The following is an 8340-nucleotide window of genomic DNA, read 5'->3' on the forward strand; positions in this document are numbered from 1 at the left end:
ATCTGATTATTAACATGAATTGAGCCATAAAGTGAATGGACATTTGTTTGCTCAAGTTGTTTGCCTCAGTCATGGAAAATGCTCAGGTAAGAGTTTCAAAGAAGATGAATTAACTATAAATGGTGAAATTCTTCAGTTGCTGTGGAACATCACAAGGTCTATTAAATGAGCTCTATATTTATTTAAAACAATTCATACTATCCACATGGAAAGAAAAGAAACATGAGTGAATATAGAGTTTTTACTTTTTGGCCTAAGACATTCAGTATGGTAATGACCACTATGCTGGTTCATCATAATATAGATTTTGAACAGGCATAGTGAACAGATGATTAATTGGGACTCAAATTCAATAGGAGAAATAGAATGGGTTTCTTTATAGTAAGTAGCTACATAACACAGTGGATAGAGTCCTGGGCCTGAAAGTCCCTTCTATCAGTAATTACCCCAACAGGGAGGCCTGCTATCACAGGTTCTTAGATCTGCATCCATAAAAGGAAAAGCAACTTTTGAGAAGTTAACAATCACTTTAATCAAGCACATGTATCATTCCTTTAATCAAGTACATATATCATTCAGTTACTTCAGGGAGTAATCATCCTGAATTTCAAAGAAAATACAGAGAAATCAAAAGATCAACATACATGGCTTCCTCTGCCTGAATTCAAAAGGCAATTGAATCCCAACTGTCTGACCATAGTTACCAGAGAGGGAAGCATAACATCTGCATTCTCAAAGCCTAGGGGCTCCTTAGCGGCTTCCCAGAGTCCTCATTTTGTCAAACAAACACTTCCAGTCAGTAAGCCCCAAAGTAATCAACAGACATGACTTCCTTTGCCTGACCGTAATTCAACAGACAGGTACAGCTGTCTGACCATAGTTACCAGAGAGGGGAAAATGACATCTGGGTTCTCAAAGCTGGGGGGCTTCCCAGAGTCCTCATCTGGCACTCAAACCTTCTTGCAAAAAGTAAACCCCAAAGTAAAACCTCAACTCAGAGCATTTATACCTTTTTGAGAACCAGAGGGCATCAAAACCTTTTGACCTAGTGCCTCAATAGAAAAAAAAAATGTACTTGCGAACCTCCTACAAAAGAACTCCTCTAATCAAGCTTCCCACAATGGGCAAGCCCATCAATGGGTGGGAAAGAGCTTTATTCACATTAAATAATCAACAATGCAAATACATAAACTGTTTCTAGTTAAAGAAACACTTGTTTCTGTACTTTACCCCTTATAACGACTCTTGATTGATAAAGGCAAGATTCAATGAGAGGCACTTGATTATGCTAAAACAAAAACAGCAAAAGATCCTATTTTGTTTGCCATCACATATCTGTGTGACCCTGGGTGAGTTACTTAATCCTCTTTGTGTCAAATGAGCTGAAGAAGGAAATGAGGAACCACTGTAGTATCTTTGCCAAGAAAACCATAAATGGGGTCACAAAGAGTTGCATATGACTAAACATCCGAATAACAACAACATTTAAGACAGCTAGGTGACCCAGTGGATAGACCCTAGAGTCAGGGAGACCTGAGTTCGAATATGACCTCAGACATTACTAGCTATGTGACTGCATGCAGGTCACTTAACCCTGTTTTTTCAGTTTTCTCTTCTGTAAAATGAGCCAGAGAAGGAAATGGCAAACCATTCTGGTATTTTTTGCCAAGAAAACCTCAAATGGGACTATAAAGAGTCAAAAATGACTAAAATAACTCAACAACATTGTATTTAGAGGAACATTTAAAGTGATGTCATTGACCTTAAATTTCTTTCAAAAAGAAATACTCATATGTTTAACGTAAAGATTCTCTTATTATTATACAAATATGATTCATATAATGTATACTGCAATCAGTCTGTGCCCTCCTGTCTTACACAACTCTTATAAATAAATATCCCTTGAGGTTTTAACTACAGGGGTCTTGATGTTGTACTTATAACTTACAGTTATAACTACAGAGTCCTGATTTTTTTTATTCTGATATCAATACTAGACTGTAGTACACTCTGACCTTTCATTTGTCATCTCTCCATTTCACCATGTGATAGTCTGTCTTCTGTTGCTATCACATAATTCCTTCTGACTCCTTCAGAATTCATTTTACACCTCTTTTTCAAAGTTCCTTATTATTTATATGTTGCAACCTACACAGACCCACCATGCTTATCTCTCCTTCTCTATTATATTTACTTTAAATTTTTCCAAGACTTTGCCTTTCTTGTTCCACTTATATACAGTAGCCCTAGCAAGATGTTATTATTGAAGAGATGAACTTTTGGTTTCATTGGCAGCATGGTTATATTGGAGAATTTTTACAATTTCCTGAAGGCAAGACATCGTATTTTCATCCTCCTTTTCAACTCTGGGACCAATATTTTGTGCACCTGTATTCTTTGATCCATGTATACTGCCTGATGGATAAGAGGTAAAGTTTGTATAAATGCATGTCATAATCTGCATAATAGGATTAATTTTTCAACTTGTCTCTTCCTGTGTGAATGGACAAACCTTAACAGTGTTTTGTGGCTTGAAGAAATGAACAGGTACCCACACTCAAGGGCATTTGGAGAACTTCATGATCTACAGGAAACATTTCTTTAATTTGAACACAATGATCTACTACGTCATAGTGGGGAACAGATTTAGCAAGTATAGATCTCCACAATCTGTTCCTTGACTGATGTTTTTGATTTGAGTGTTCTTGAACAAAATTATTTCCAATAATAATTATAATAATAAATTAATAATAACAATAATCTTGGTGATCACAATAGGTAATATTCACATAGTGCATATTATGTGCCAAACACTGTGCTAAATACTTTGGAAATATTATTTCAATTTATCTTCATATCTATCCTGGGAGGTAGGTGCTATTATTATCCCTATTTTATAGTTGAAGAAACTGAGGCAAGCAGAGGTTGTAACTTGTTACACAAACTATGAGGCCAGATTTGAATCCAGGTCTTCCTGACTTGAGGTCCTGCTCTCTATTCATTGTTATATCTTTCAAAGAAGCTTGAATAAATATTAGTTTAGATCCAGCTTTGAGATTCTGTCATTCAATTGTTTTCTGAAGGTCAAAATGATGACAACAAGAAGGCTAGCTTATTTTTCATCCTTTAAACTATATATCCCCTCTATTTCTCATGGTTTTGAAGTAGAACTGAATCTATATGGATAGGTTAAGATGTACTGCTTGTGTGAGCTGAAGGGCTACATGGGTTGAAACTTAATACATGACCAAAGCATCCAGAAAACTATGGTAATGGGTATTCTCATTAGCCATTATCTGTTTAGGAATACTTTGAGATTACTTCCTCTTTAGATTCTAATGGTACTCAACCAATAACTATATGCCAGTAATCCTAAAAAAGATATTTTCTTTGATGAATCATTGAGACATATCTCAGAATAGGCCTCCAAACATAAAATCAATCAAATCAATTATTTAGTATCACTAGAAATGAAACTGTTGATTACATTTTTTCTTGTGATAATTTTTTCTATCAGTAGATACAGCTAAGAATGTTCTCCTCTTCCAATACTTCAACAGTTCTCTAGTGTGGTCTGAAGTGGAAATGCCTAAAAACCATAAGATTCTCAAGCAATAACATCTTCTGTCATAATATCTGCTACTGAGTTACTGGAAGAAACCTGAATTTTCATGCAGAATGGACTGAATCATACACATTGAATTTCTGCAGTTAGAAAAGGTCATCACTGTTGAAATTCAGTGCTTGTAGTATATTCTTTTCACTTCTGATATCTGATCAGGTCTGACTATTGTTCAGGATTTCAAATTCTGCCTGTTGTCTTACTACATAAGACAGAGGAATATGATAGGAAAATTATTCCTATGTACCTGCAAGGTGTAATTTTCAAATTAATTGTGACATATCTACTATGATTTAAAAGATGATAACTTCAAGGGAACAAAGGAGATTACAAAGAAACTGCCAAAATTAAAGCCATAGACTGTCATTATTATAGGGTCAATATTATCATCATTCCGTAGCAAACGTCTTCTTTATACTCATTCATAGAAGGCAATGGTTCAGAATCTTTTATTTCCACGTGTGTAGCATGTTAAAAGCAACAAGTCTCTGTTTATGTTGTTGTTTTTTAAATCTCTTATTATTACTTGTACCTTCAAAAATGACAGTTGGCATTTTGATAATACAAGATCCCCCCTAGCTTGAGGTCAAATTTGTAAAATTTTCGGTCAATGTCTACAGCATGAAGAGATGTGAGTTGCAATCACCTGAAAAGAGGGCTCTATAATCAAAACTCAGACTCATATCTGAAGCCTTTTGGCTGACCTGAACTCAAACAATGCACTTTCTTTTATATGGAACTTTTCAAGGTGGCAGGGTCACAAAGTGCTTTGGAATAATGCAGCCCAAATGGCCAACAGCAAATCCAGAAATTACCCTCTGTGCGGCTTTTATATTAGTGACCATAACATAGTTAGTAAATTGTAGGAAAAAATAAATAACTGCTATGACAGGATTTAAAACCTACTGGTGAGTGTGTGTTTCTTGGGTATAAATGACAATGTGTTGAGGGCATTGCAAAGAAATTATGACTACCAGGAACATTAGCATTGACCTAGGTATTCTTTATATGTAACAAGATGATTGAATGCCTTGCTATATAATCAACTTCTAGACTTCTAAACCTTCCTTACAACATTAAATGGAAATAACTATTTTTAAAGTAGATTTTATTGATACATATTTTTATATGCTTCTTTAATTTCCACCTATGATCACACACATACAAGTAAATATATATATATATACATATATATACATATATATACACATAGTATGTATGTATACATACACATACACACTCATACATACAGATATATCTATTTATATAGATGCATATGTATGTGCATATATATATATGCCAATTAACGTATTAATGTATTATGAATACAACAAAAAGGCCTAGAGAATATATTTTAAAAAATAATAGAAGGAAAATTTCCAGATCTCTTATAAGGCTGGAATTATCCTGTGCCATCTCTTCAAACTAGAGAGAAAGTGAAAATAGAATTGACCCGTTCCTTTCTGGGGGGCAAAAACTCACAAGTGAAGATTATTAGAAGCATTACCATAAAAATTTAGAGTTTACACATCAAAGGAAATATACTGGAAACATCTAGAAAAAAGAGTTAAAGTACCTAGGAACTGCAACTGGATTACTCCTCTTCCCAGTAAAATATAAGCTCAATAAAATAAGGGGTTATTTTGTTTTTAATTTTTTTCAAAATCATCACAATAAAGAAGCAAATATGTTGGAATACAATATTCTACTAGGCAATAATGTAAAATTACAACCAAGAATAATTTACCCACCACCTAGAGTATGATACTAGGTGGAATAGCAGTGTGAACTTTTTTTATTTTAATGAAATAGAGAACTTTCAAGCATTTGGTGTGGAAAGACCAAAGCTGCGGGAAAAAAAGTGAAATGCAAACACACGAGCAAGAAAAAAAAAAACAACATGAGTAAACAATTACAAAAATCTGACGAAAGAGAAATCATTTCCATTCTAACATGGAAAATTATCCACTTTCTGACTGTGTTGTCCTGAGCAAGACATTTAGTCTTGCAGTGCTCTAGTCTACTTCACTCTTTAAGACAGTTGCAGAGAAAGTGCTGACATTCATTGATTGAGAGTTTTCTAATCAGGAGCTTCCCTATATCAGTACAAGCACAGGATTATTCCCTATTTTCTACTTTTTGACACTTGTCTAACAGAATCAATTGTTAGAAATTTTGTGTGTGCTTGCAGAGTTCCCCATCTATCTGTCACCTCTTGAATCCTTAAAGACTCTTGTATTTCAGGATGTACAGCCACATAATGTCACCAACACAATATTGGAGTTTCATGTCAGAATATATAAAGCTGGGTCTACCCAGCACAGCAGCATCCCTTCTTTCTCCACAGTGGTCAGTTTTGACTCCTGACTCCCCAGCAACAATGTTGAAGGGCTCTGGAGTTGACATTGATCTTGGCACCACTTATTCCTGTGTGGGAGTCTTCCAAGATGGGAAAGTGGAGATTATTGTTAATGATCAAGGAAACAGGACCATCCCCAGATACATTGCCTTCGCTGACACAGAACGTTTAATCAGTGATGCTGCAAAAAATCAAATTGCAATGAACCCCACCAACACAGTTTTTGGTGCCAAACATCTGACTGGTCACAGATTTGGTGATGCAATTGTACAGTCAGACATGAAGCACTGTTCTCTTACGGTGGTGAATGATGCAGGCAGGCTTAAGGTCCAAGTGGAGTACAAAGGAGAGACCAAAAGTTTCTATCCAGAAGAAGTATTTTCTATGGTCTTGACCAAGATGAAAGAAATTACTGAAGCTTACCTTGGGAAGACTGTCCCAAATGCCATAGTCACAGTACCAGCCTATTTCAATTATTCCCAATGTTGGTCACTAAAGGTGTTGGAACCAACGCTGGTCTCAATGTGTTACAAATCATCAATTAGCCAACCACTGCTGCTATTGCTTATGGCTTGAACAAAAAGGTGGATGCTGAGAGAACTGTGTTGATCTTTGACCTTGGAGGTGGTGCTTTTGATGTCTTCATTCTTACTATTGAAGATGGCATCCATGGCTGGGGCTACCCACTTGGGTAACAACCTTATAGTCAACCGTTTCATTGCCAAGTTCAAGGGAAAGCACAAGAAGGACATCATTGAGAACAAGAGGGCTGTTCACCATCTTCACACAGCTTGTGAATGCGCAAAACGTACCCTCTCTTCTAATACCCAGACCAGTACTGAGATTGACTTCCTCTATGAAGGTACCAACTTCTATACATCAATCCCTTGAGTCCATTTTGAAGAGCTGAATGCTGATCTCTTTTGTGGCACAGTAGACCCTGTGGAAAAGGCCTTAAGAGATGCCAAGCTAGAAAAATCACAGATTCATGACATCATCCTGGTGAGAATTTCCACTAGAATCTCCAAAATCCGGAAGCTTCTGCAAGATCTCTTCAATGGCAAGGAGCTCAACAAGAGTATCAATCCTGATGAGGCTATTGCTTATGGTGCAGCTGTCCAGGCTGCCATTTTGTCTGGAGAAAAATCTGAGAATGTGCAGGACTTGTTGCTGTTGGGTGTCACTCCTCTTTCCCTTGGAACTGAAACTGCTGGTGGAGTTATGACTGTTCTGATCAAACATAATACCAACATCCCCACCAAGCAGACACAGACCTTTACCACCTATTTGGACAACCAGCCTGGTGTGCTTATTCAGGTCTATGAAGGTGAGAGAGATATGACAAAGGATAACAACATGCTTGGCAAATTTGAGGTCACGGGAATCCCCCCAGCACCCGGAGGTGTTCCTCAGACTGAAGTAACATTTGACATTGATGAACATGGCATTCTCAATGTTTCCATTGTGGATAAGAGCACAGGCAAGGAGAACTGGATTAATATCACCAATGATAAAGGATGTCTGAGCAAAAAAGACTTGAGTGTATGGTCCAGAAGGCTGAGAAATACAAGGCTTAGGATGAGAAACAGAGAGACAAGGTATCTTCCAAGAATTCTCTTGAATCTTATGCTTTTAACATAAAGGCTACTGTGGAGGATGAAAAACTACAAGAGAAAGTTGGTGATGAAGACAAACAGAAGATCCTTGACAAATGTAATGAAATAATCAACTGGCTAGATAAGAACCAGAATGATGAGAAGGAAGAATTTGAGCATCAGCAGAAAGAATTGGAGAAGGTCTGCAACCCCATCATTAACAAGCCGTACCTGAGTGCAGGGGGCATGCCAGCAGGCATGCCTGGTGGATTCCCAGCGGGTGGAGCAGCACCATCTGGAGGTGCTTCTTCTGGACCCACCATTGAAGAGGTGGACTAACCAAGAAAGAGCATTCCACACAGTTTTTCCAGGAATTGAAGGACTCAAAATTTGTAGCCAAGGCAGTAACAGTTTCAAAGTAATATTTAAGCTACTGTGTAAATCTGGGCATTCTGAATACTTGAATGTGAACAACATTTCACTTTATCAGTACTGTAAATAAGTGGAAATGCAATTCTTGTCCTGGAGAACAAAAACATTTTAAAATTGGTGCCATAAAAAAAGAATATGTAAAGCTTTACTATCTTATTTGATATTTATTTCCTACATGTCTCACCATCCCCTAAAGATTAATGTGTTTGAGAGTATAGATTATGTTTTATGTATACTTGTATAAGTTCCTCAGTGTTTATATATAGTGGGTGCATATAAAGTTTGTTGAATGTATAACTGAATGAACCAATTCAATTCATACAAATATTTTT

The 8340-nt window shown here is 36.6% G+C and overlaps 1 pseudogene; it reads left to right on the top strand.

Annotated features, from left to right (window-relative positions):
- Positions 1–6002: 6002 nt before the first annotated feature.
- On the top strand, positions 6003–7915 carry LOC140531723 (heat shock cognate 71 kDa protein-like; annotated as a pseudogene).
- The last annotated feature ends 425 nt before the right edge of the window (positions 7916–8340 follow it).

This window comes from Notamacropus eugenii, chromosome 3 (genome assembly GCF_028372415.1).
Source record: "Notamacropus eugenii isolate mMacEug1 chromosome 3, mMacEug1.pri_v2, whole genome shotgun sequence".
Classification (NCBI taxonomy): Eukaryota; Metazoa; Chordata; class Mammalia; order Diprotodontia; family Macropodidae; genus Notamacropus; species Notamacropus eugenii.